An 11,103-nucleotide genomic window follows, 5' to 3' on the forward strand; every position below is an offset into this window, starting at 1 on the left:
CTAAATGGACCTAACTAGATATCTTTTATGAAGGCTTGGGTGAAATATCCAAGATGTACTTAGATAATTATGCAGGTGGTTCATTGCACAAGAAGAAGACACCGAAGGAGACTATTGAGCTTATTGAGTTGGTTGCTAGCAACCAATATTTATACTCATCTAACAAGAATCCTGTGAACTCAAAAACTTTTCAGAACAGAGGTGTGTTGGAAGTAGAATCTTTTAATGCTATTCTTATTCAAAACAAGCTTATGTCACAGCAAATAAGTCTACTTACTCAACAGATGGGTGGCATGCAAGTCTCAGCTATCAACACCCAAAACCCACCTCAAGAGGTCTCCTATGACATGACAGGTAATTTTGTGCAAAATGATAGTCATGATTATGCTCAATCCTCTTCTGAACAGGTCAATTACATGGGGAGTGGTCCTAAAAATCCCAACGATGATCCATATTCTAAGACATACAATCAGGGATGGAGAAATCACCCAAATTTTGGATGGAGGAACCAACCTCAGAAACCTCAGAATTTCAACAATAATTCTCAAGGCGGCTTCCAATAGAACAATCACAATAACCGCCAATTTCAAGCTCATCAACAACAACCACCTCCGCATGCAAACTCTAAATCCCAAGAAGATTCTAATTGGGAGATGATGAGGAGTTTTATGCAGGAAACCAGAGCCTCCATTAGAAACTTAGAGGTGAAAATGGGCTAACTGAGCAAGCAAATACCTGAGAGATTTGCAAGTACATTTCTAGGTGATACAGTGGTGAACCCAAGAGAAGATTGCAAGGTTATTCAATTGAGAAATGGTAAAACAGCTGGCTCTGAGACAAAGGTCAATGAAGAGATAGTTGAAAAGGAAGCTCCAGAGGAGAAAAAGGAAGAAGTGGAGCACGCCCCTCCAAAGCGTGCAGACAACCCGTTCCCTGACTCTCTTGACACTTATCCTACATTGCCAAAGGCTCCTGAATACAAGCCAAAAATGCCATATCCTCAGAGGCTTCAAAAGGCTTCCAAGGAAAAGCAATTCTCTAAATTTTTAGATGTCTTCAAGAAGCTACAGATCAATATTCCTTTTGCAGAGGCTCTTAAGCAAATGCCACTCTATGCTAAATTTATGAAAGAGTTGTTGACCCACAAGAGGAATTGGAAGGAACAAGAAATAGTGGTGTTAACCAAGGAATGTAGTGCCATTATTCAACACAACCTTCCTGAAAAGATGCCAGACCCAGGGAGCTTTGTCATTCCTTGCACCATTGGAGATGTCACCATTCAGAGAGCTTTATGTGATCTTGGAGCTAGCATCAATCTCATGCCACTTTCAGTGATGAAAAAGCTTCAAATTGAGGAGGTAAAACCCATTCGTTTTTCTCTTTAACTTGCTGATCTTTCTATTAAATTGCCTGTGGGTGTTGTTGAGGATTTACTTGTTAAAGTAGGACCATTTATTTTTCCTGTTGATTTTGTTATATTAGACATGGAAGAGGAGGTAAAATTCTCTATTATACTTGGTAGACCCTTTTTAGCTACAGGTAGAGCTTTGATTGATGTGCAAAAGGGTGAATTAACCCTGAGGGTCAATGAAGAACAGGTGGTCCTTAATGTTTTTGAAGCTCTTAAGCACCCTAATGATTTTGAAGGGTGTATGAGAATTGATGTTGTTGAACCACTTGTTCAAGAAGTACTGGAAGCTGAGGTGCTTGATGACATTCTGGATCCTATTTTTGAGTATGAATTAGTTGAAGTTGATGATTCACCACCCTAGAAAGCTATGGTTCACACACCTAAAGCAGAGGAGGAAGCCCCCAAGCTTGAGCTCAAACCTTTACCTCTTTCTCTGAAATATGTGTTCTTGGGTGAAAATGATTCCTATCCAGTGATTATTAGCTCTTCTCTGAAGCCTGAAGAGGAAGAGGCGCTTATTTCAGTGATCAGGAGCCATAAAACAGCTCTTGGATGGACCATTAGTGACTTGAAAGGGATTAATCCAACCAAGTGTATGCACAAGATCCTCCTTAAAGATGATGCTAAACCAGTTGTGTAACCACAGAGGAGACTCAATCCAACCATGAAAGAGGTGGTCCAAAAAGAGGTAATAAAATTATGGGAAGCAGGTATTATTTACCCTATTTCTGACAGTCCTTGGGTAACTCCTGTGCAGGTAGTTCCCAAGAAAGGAAGGATGACAGTGATCAAGAATGAAAAGAATGAGCTTATTCCTACAAGAACAGTCACAGGTTGGAGAATGTGTATAGACTACAGGAGGCTCAACACTGCTACAAGGAAGGATCACTTTCCCCTGCCTTTCATTGATCAGATGCTTGAGAGGTTAGCTGGTCATGCTTTTTATTGTTTTCTAGATGGATATTCTGGATATAATCAAATTACAGTGGACCCTCAAGATCAAGAGAAGACAGCATTCACATGCCCCTTTAGAGTATTTGCCTACAAGAGAATGCCTTTTGGACTTTGTAATGCTCCAGCAACTTTTCAGAGGTGTATGCTTTCGATTTTTTCTGATATGGTTAAAAAGTTCATTGAGGTATTTATGGATAATTTTTCTGTTTTTGGTAATTCTTTTGAATCCTGCCTTAAGCATTTATCTCTTGTCTTGAAACGGTGTCAAGAATCAAACCTTGTTTTAAATTGGGAAAAATGCCATTTTATGGTTACAGAAGGTATTGTTCTTAGACACCGAATTTCAAGTAAGGGGATTGAGGTTGATAGAGCAAAGGTGGAGGTAATTGAAAAATTACCACCACCAGCTAATGTTAAGGCAGTCAGGAGTTTCTTGGGTCATGCAGGATTTTATAGAAGATTTATAAAGGACTTTTCTAAAATTGCTAAACCATTAAGCAACCTGTTAGTTGCTGATGTTCCTTTTGTCTTTGATTCTGATTGCCTGCATGCTTTTGAAACTCTGAAAGTAAACCTTACCTCTGCTCCCATTATAGCTTTCCCTGACTGGGATTTACCATTTGAAATAATGTGTGATGCTAGTGACTTTGGTATAGGAGTTGTTTTAGGATAGAGGCATGGTAAGCTTGTACATGTCATTTACTATGCCAGTCATGTGTTAAATGATGCCCAAAAGAATTACACAACTATAGAAAAGGAATTATTAGCTGTTGTGTATGCTGTTGATAAGTTTAGGTCCTATTTACTTGGTTCTAAGGTCATTGTTTATACTGACCATGCTGCTTTGAAGTACCTTCTAACCAAGTAGGATTCTAAACCAAGATTAATCAGATGGGTGTTGCTCCTTCAGGAGTTTGATATTGAGATAAAAGATAGGAAACGATCAAAAAATCAAGTAGCTGACCATCTCTCTAGGATTGAGCCTGAAGCAGGAGTACAACCACCCACAGCTGTGACAGAGACGTTTCCGGATGAGCAATTATTCCTCATTCAGCAGGCTCCATGGTTTGCAGACATTGCAAATTATAAGGCCATGAGTTTTATTCCAAGGGAGTACAGTAGGCAACAAGTAAAGAAGCTATTGACTGATGCCAAGTACTACATTTGGGAGGAACCATACCTTTTTAAAAGGTGTTCAGACGGTATCATCCGGAGATGTGTCCCAGATGAAGAAACACAGCAGATTCTTTGGCACTGTCATGGTTCTGATTATGGAGGCCACTTTGGTGGTGAAAGGACAGCTACAAAGGTCCTTCAGAGCGGGTTTTACTGGCCGAATCTCTTCAGAGATTCAAGAGAATTTGTGAAGTACTGTGACAGATGTGAAAAAGTCACGAATCTCCCTGCCAACCATGAAATGCCACAGCAGGGGATTCTTGAGGTTGAGTTGTTTGATGTGTGGGGTATTGATTTCATGGGACCTTTTCCACCCTCACATTCAAACAACTATATTCTAGTGGCAGTTGATTATGTGTCCAAGTGGGTGGAAGCTATGGCTCTACCCACCAATGACGCCAAGGTGGTAATGAGCTTTCTTCAGAGATATATCTTTAGCCAGTTTGGTGTCCCAATGACACTCATTAGTGATGGAGGAAGTCACTTCTGTAACAGATAGCTGGACTTTCTTCTGCAGATATATGGAGTCCGTCATAAAGTGGCAACCCCCTATCACCCTCAGACAAGTGGACAGGTTGAAGTTTCCAACAGGGAACTCAAGAGGATTCTAGAGAAGACCGTCAGTGTTTCAAGGAATGACTGGTCTAGGAAGCTTGATGATGCTCTTTGGGCATATCGGACAGCGTACAAGACTCCCATTGGCATGTCTCCTTATCAGTTGGTCTATGGCAAAGCCTGTCACTTGCCAGTTGAGCTGGAGCATAAAGCTTACTGTGCAATCCAGTATCTGAATCTTGATTCAGAAGCTGCAGGAATTAAGCGAATGCTTCAGTTGAATGAGCTTGATGAATTCAGATATTCAGCCTATGAGAATGCCAAGCTCTATAAGGAGAGAACCAAGTTATTGCATGACAAGAAGATTGCCATCAGAGTTTTTGAGCCAGGACAGAGAGTGCTTCTATAAAATTCAAGGCTCAAACTCTTTCCCGAAAAGCTGAAATCCCGGTGGTCAGGACCGTTTATGGTTACCAGAGCTTCACCATATGGTCATGTGGAAATATAGGAAGAAAATTCTGAAAGAAAATTTACAGTGAATGACTAGAGGTTGAAGCACTATCTTGGAGGTGAGATTGATCGCCAAAGGTCCGCTCATCTACTGAATTAGCAGAACTGACCGTCAAGCTAGTTACGATAAAGAAGCGTTTGTCGGGAGGCAACCCGATAATTTCGTATCCTTAGTTATTTTTCGTAGTAGTAGTTTTCTTACTTATTTGACTTTTATTGAGTTTTTACTGATTTCTAATCATGCAGCTATTTTAGAACAGGAACCGAATATTTCAAAAAAAAAAACGAGAACACGACGCGCAAGCGTCGCTGACGCGCACGCGTCATATGTGTGTGCGTGAAAAATAGAAGTGAACAGAGAGTTGAGTGGGAGTGGCGCTGGAACTATGTTCTATGCACAAACAAGCCCACGCGTACGCGTACCTCATGCATGTGCGTCGTTTGCGCTTTTAGTCATCCACGCGTGCTGATGAGCGGATAATTTATATGCTTTTTGGCATTGTTTTTAGTATGTTTTTAGTATATTTTAATTAGTTTTTATTATATTTTTATTAGTTTTTAAATAAAAATCACATTTCTGGACTTTACTATGAGTTTGTGTGTTTTTCTGTGATTTCAGGTATTTTCTGGCTGAAATTGAGGGACCGGAGCAAAAATCTGATTCAGAGACTGAAAAAGGACTGCAGATGCTGTTGGATTCTGACCTCCCTGCACTCAAAGTGGATTTTCTGGACCTACAGAAGTCCAATTGGCACGCTCTCAATCGCGTTGGAAAGTAGATATCCTAGACTTTCCAGCAATATATAATAGTCCATACTTTTCCCGAGATTTGATGGCCCAAACAGGCATTCCAAGTCAGCTCAAGAATTCTGGCGTTTAACGCCCAAACTGGCACAAAAGCTGGCGTTTAACTCCAAGAAAAGTCTCTACACATGAAAGCTTCAATACTCAGCCCAAGCACACACCAAGTGGGCCCGGAAGAAGATTTCTGCATTAATTACTTATTTCTGTAAACCCAAGGCTACTAGTTCTCTATAAATAGGACCTTTTACTATTGTATTTTCATCTTGGTTCTTCTAGTTCCCTCTCTGGGGCCGAAGCCAATGATCTCCATTATCACTTTTGTATTTTCGACGGTGGAGTTTGTACACACCATAGATTAAGGTGTGGAGCTCTGTTGTTCTTCATGAATTAATGCAAAGTACTACTGTTTTTCTATTCAACTCAAGTCTATTTCTTCTCCAAGATATTCATTCGCACCCAAGAACATGATGAATGTGATGATTATGTGACACTCATCACCATTCTCACCTATGAATGCGTGACTGACAACCACTTCCATTCTACATGCAAACAAGCTTGAATGTGTATCTCTTGAGTTTCTAATCTAAGATTGGAACCTTCGTGGTATAAGCTAGAATTATTGGCGGCCATTCCTGAGATCCGGAATGTCTAAACCTTGTCTGTGGTATTCTGAGTAGGATCTAGAAAGGGATGACTGTGACGAGCTTCAAACTCGCGATTGTTGGGCATGTGACAGATGCAAAAGGATCAATGGATCCTATTCCAACATGATCGAGAACCGACAGATGATTAGCCGTGCGGTGACAGCGTGCGTAGAACATTTTCACTGAGAGGATGGGAAGTAGCCATTGACAACGGTGATGCCCAACATAAAGCTTGCCATGGAAAGGAGTATGAATGATTGGAAGAAGGCAATAGAAAAGCAGAGGTTCAGGAGAAACAAAGCATCTTCTTATGCTTATCTGAAATTCCAACCAGAGAATTACATAAGTATCTCTATCTTTAGTTTATGTTTTATTTATCTTTTAATTATCAATTCTCCATCACCATCTGAATCTGCCTGACTGAGATTTACAAGGTGACCATAGCTTGCTTCAAGCCGACAATCTCCGTGGGATCGACCCTTACTCACGTAAGGTATTACTTGGACGACCCAGTGCACTTGCTGGTTAGTTGTGCGAAATTGTGACAAAGTGTGATTCACGTTTGAGAGATCCAAGTCCTTTGGCGCCATTGTTAATGATCACAATTTCGTGAACTAAGTTTTTGGCGCCGTTGCCGGGGATTGTTCGAGTTTGGACAACTGACGGTTCATCTTGTTGCTTAGATTAGGTACTTTTCTTTTTATTTTTCAGAATTTTTAAGAATGAATTCTAGAGTTTCAAGGTGATGTTCTTATCATCACAAAAGCTGATTGATTCTCATCAATTTAGCTGCTGAATGTAATGTCCTGCTGAAGCTTGGCCAGCCATGTCTAATCTTTTTAAACTGAAGATTTAGACTAACATTGTATGATTCCTGGAATTCTTATTAAAAAGTTTTGAATCTCTTTATTCTCTTTTCTATATAATTTTCAAAAAATCACAAAAAAAATTTAAAATCATAAAAATCAAAAATATTTTATGTATCTTAGTGTCAATTTTTAAGTTTGGTGTCTTGCATGCATTGTTTATTTGATCTTAGTTGCATTTTTATTGTTTCTCATCATTAAAAATTCAAAAATATTTTCAAAATTGTGTCTTTTCAAGTTAATAATACAGAGAATTAAAGATTCAGAATATTCAGCAGAGGAATTAAACAGAAAAAGCTGGGCGTTCAAAACGCCCAGTGAAGAAGGAAAACTGGTGTTTAAACGCCAGCCAGGGTGCCTGGCTGGGCGTTTAACGCCCAAAAAGGTAGGATTTTGGGCGTTAAACGCCAGAATAGATGCCATTCTGGGCGTTTAACGCCAGGATGACACAAGAGGGAAGATTTTGTTTTTAATTCAAATCTTTTTCAAATTTTCATAATTTTTCAAAATCAAATCTTTTTCAAATCATATCTTTTCAATCATATCTTTTCAAAATCAATTTCTTTTCAAATTTTTTTATTTATTACTATTTTCAAAAATCCTTGCTACAATTAATAATTTAATTCAAAATTTTCTAGTTGTTACTTGCCTATTAAGAAAGAATCAAAAGTTTTAATTCTAGAATCATATCTTCTAATTTCTTGTTAGTCAAGTAATCAACTTTAATTTTAACTTTCTCTTTTTAAATTTAATCTTCAATCATATCTTCTCAATCATATCTTTTCAATCACATCTTTTTCAAAATTAATTTTTAATCATATCTTTTTAATTTCTAATTTCAAAATCTTTTTCAAAAATCACTTTATTTCTTTCCCAATTTTAGTTTTCGAAAATCATCAATCAAATTTTCAAAATTTCTTTTAATTATTTCAAAATCTTTTACTTTAATTTCGAAAATTCTTCCCCTCTTCTCACATCCTTCTATTTAAGGGACTAACACTCCTCTTCAAGGTGCAATTCGAACTCTATCCTTCTTGATAAGTTCGAATTCTCTTCTATCTACCTTCTCCTTTTATTCTTCTTTTCCTCTGACACTTCAAAGAATCTCTATACTGTAACATAGAGGATTTCATACTTTCTTGTTCTCTTCTCTTTCATATGAGTAGGAGCAAGGACAAAAGCATTCTTGTTGAGGCTGATCCTAAACCTGAAAGGACCTTAAAGCAAAAGCTAAGAGAAGCTAAAGTACAACTCTCTGTAGAGGACCTAACAGAGCTTTTCAAACAAGAAAAAGCCATGGCAGCTGAAAACAACAACAATGCCAACAATGCAAGGAAGGTGCTTGGTGACTTTACTGCACCTACTCCTGACTTCTATGGGAGAAGCATCTCAATCCCTGCCATTGGAGCAAACAACTTTGAGCTTAAGCCTCAATTAGTTTCTCTAATGCAACAGAATTGCAAATTTTATGGACTTCCATTGGAAGATCCTCATCAGTTCTTAGCTGAATTCTTGTAAATCTGTGACACTGTCAAGACCAATGGGGTTGATCCTGAGGTCTACAGACTTATGCTCTTCCCTTTTGCTGTAAGAAACAGAGCTAGGACATGGTTGGACTCACAACCTAAAGAAAGCATGAACTCTTGGGAAAAGCTAGTCAATGCCTTCTTGGCAAAGTTATTTCCACCTCAAAAATTGAGCAAGCTTAGAGTGGAAGTCCAAAATTTCAGACAGAAGGAAGGTGAATCCCTCTATGAAGCTTGGGAAAGATACAAGCAATTGATCAGAAGGTGCCCTTCTGACATGCTTTCAGAATGGAGTATCATAGGAATCTTCTATGATGGTCTGTCTGAACTGTCCAAGATGTCATTGGACAGCTCTGCTGGAGGATCTCTTCATCTGAAGAAGACGCATGCAGAAGCTCAGGAACTCATAAAGATAGTTGCAAATAACCAATTCATGTACACTTCTGAAAGGAACCCTGTGAATAATGGGACAAATCAGAAGAAAGGAGTTCTTGAGATTGATACTATGAATGCCATACTGGCTCAGAATAAAATATTGACCCAACAAGTCAATATGTTTTCTCAGAGTCTGTCTAGACTGCAAGCAGCAACAGGCAGTACTAAGGAAGCTTCCTCTGATGAAGAAGCTTATGATCCTGAGAACCCAGCAATAGAAGAGGTGAATTACATGGGAGAACCCTATGGAAACACCTACAATCCTTCATGGAGAAATTATCCAAATCTCTCATGGAAGGATCAACAGAGAGCTCAACAAGATTTCAACAACAATAATGGTGGAAGAAACAGGTTTAGCAATAGCAAGCCTTTTCCATCATCTTCTCAGCAACAGACAGAGAATTCTAAGCAAAGCCACTCTGACTTAGCAGCCATTGTCTCTGATCTAATCAAAACCACTCAAAGTTTTATGACTGAAACAAGGTCCTCCATTAGAAATTTGTAGGCACAAGTGGGTCAGCTGAGTAAGAAAATTACTGAACTCCCTCCTAGTACTCTCCCAGGCAGTACAGAAGAAAATTCAAAGAAAGAGTGCAAGGCCATAAACACGTCTCACATGGCTGAATCTGGAGAGGAGGAAGAGGCAGTGATCTCCACTGAGGAAGACCTCAATGGACGTCCACTGGCCTCCATAAAGTTCCCTGATGAGGAACCATGGGAATTTGAGGCTCACACAGAGACCATAGAGATTCTATTGAATTTACTTCTGCCATTCATGAGCTCTGATGAGTATTCTTCCTCTGAAGAGGATGAAGATGTTACTGAAGAGCAAGTTGCTAAGTACCTTGGAGCAATCATGAAGCTAAATGCCAGGTTGTTTGGTAATGAGACTTGGGAGGATGAACCTCAATTGCTCATCAAAGAACTGGATGACTTGACTAGGCAGAAATTACCTCTGAAGAGACAAGACCCTGGAAAATTCTCAATCCCTTGTACCATAGGCACCATGACCTTTGAGAAGGCTCTGTGTGACCTGGGGTCAAGTATAAACCTTATGCCTCTCTCTGTAATGGAGAAGCTAGGGATCATTGAGGTACAAACTGCTAGAATCTCACTAGAGATGGCAGACAATTCAAAGAAACAGGCTTATGGACTTGTAGAGGATGTCTTGGTAAAAGTTGAAGACCATTACATTCCTGCTGATTTTATAATCCTAGAGACTGGGAAGTGTATGGATGAATCCATCATCCTTGGCAGACCCTTCCTAGCCACAGCAAAAGTTGTGATTGATGTTGACGGAGGAGAATTGATCATTCAAGTAAATAAAGACTCCCTTGTGTTTAAAGCTCAAGGATATCCCTCTGTAACCATGGAGAGGAAGCATGAAGAGCTTCTCTCAATACAGAGTCAAACAAAGCCCCCACAGTCAAACTCTAAGTTTGGTATTGGAAAGCTACAACCAAACTTTAAGTTTGGTGTTGAACCCCCACATTCAAACTCTAAGTTTGGTGTTGGGAGGTTCCAACATTGCTTTGAACATCTGTGAGGCTCCATGAGAGCCCACTGTCAAGCTATTGACATTAAAAAAGTGCTTGTTGGGAGGCAACCCAATCTTTACTGTTCTATGTTAAATTTCTATTTTCTTTTGTTATTTCATGTTTTCTGTAGGTTGATGATCATGTGAAGTCACAAAAACAATTGAAAAAGCAAAAACAAAAGGAAAAACAGAATTAAAAACAGAACACCCTGGAGGAGAAACTTACTGGCGTTTAAACGCCAGTAAGGGTAGCAGAATGGGCGTTAAATGCCCAGTCTGGCACCATTCTGGGCATTTAACGCCAGAAATGGGCACCAGACTCGCGTTAACGCCAGAATTGGCAGCAAGGGGCATTTTTGCACGCCACTTGGTGCAGGGATGAGATATCCTTGACACCTCAGGATCTGTGGACCCCACAGGATCCCCACCCACCCCACCTCTCTCTCTCTCTTCTTCACCCATTCACCAATCACCTCAATACCTCTTCCCCAAAAACCCCTCACCTATCAAATCCCACCATTCTTTTCACCACTCACATCCATCCTTCATAAAACCCCACCTACCTCACTATTCAAATTCAAACCACATTCCCTCCCAAACCCACCCATAATGGCCAAACCATACTCCCCCCTTCTCCACTCCTATATAAGCCTATCTTCACTCCTTCATTTTCACACAACATACA

General features: G+C 39.6%; 1 non-coding gene across 1 annotated transcript; it reads right to left on the reverse strand.

Moving 5' to 3' along the window:
- Window positions 1–8,621: 8,621 nt before the first annotated feature.
- On the reverse strand, window positions 8,622–8,729 carry LOC112732027 (small nucleolar RNA R71). The gene has a single exon (XR_003167769.1). It is a non-coding gene; the product is annotated as a small nucleolar RNA R71 (small nucleolar RNA).
- Window positions 8,730–11,103: the final 2,374 nt, after the last annotated feature.

The sequence above is a fragment of the Arachis hypogaea genome, chromosome 12 (assembly GCF_003086295.3).
Source record: "Arachis hypogaea cultivar Tifrunner chromosome 12, arahy.Tifrunner.gnm2.J5K5, whole genome shotgun sequence".
Classification (NCBI taxonomy): Eukaryota; Viridiplantae; Streptophyta; class Magnoliopsida; order Fabales; family Fabaceae; genus Arachis; species Arachis hypogaea.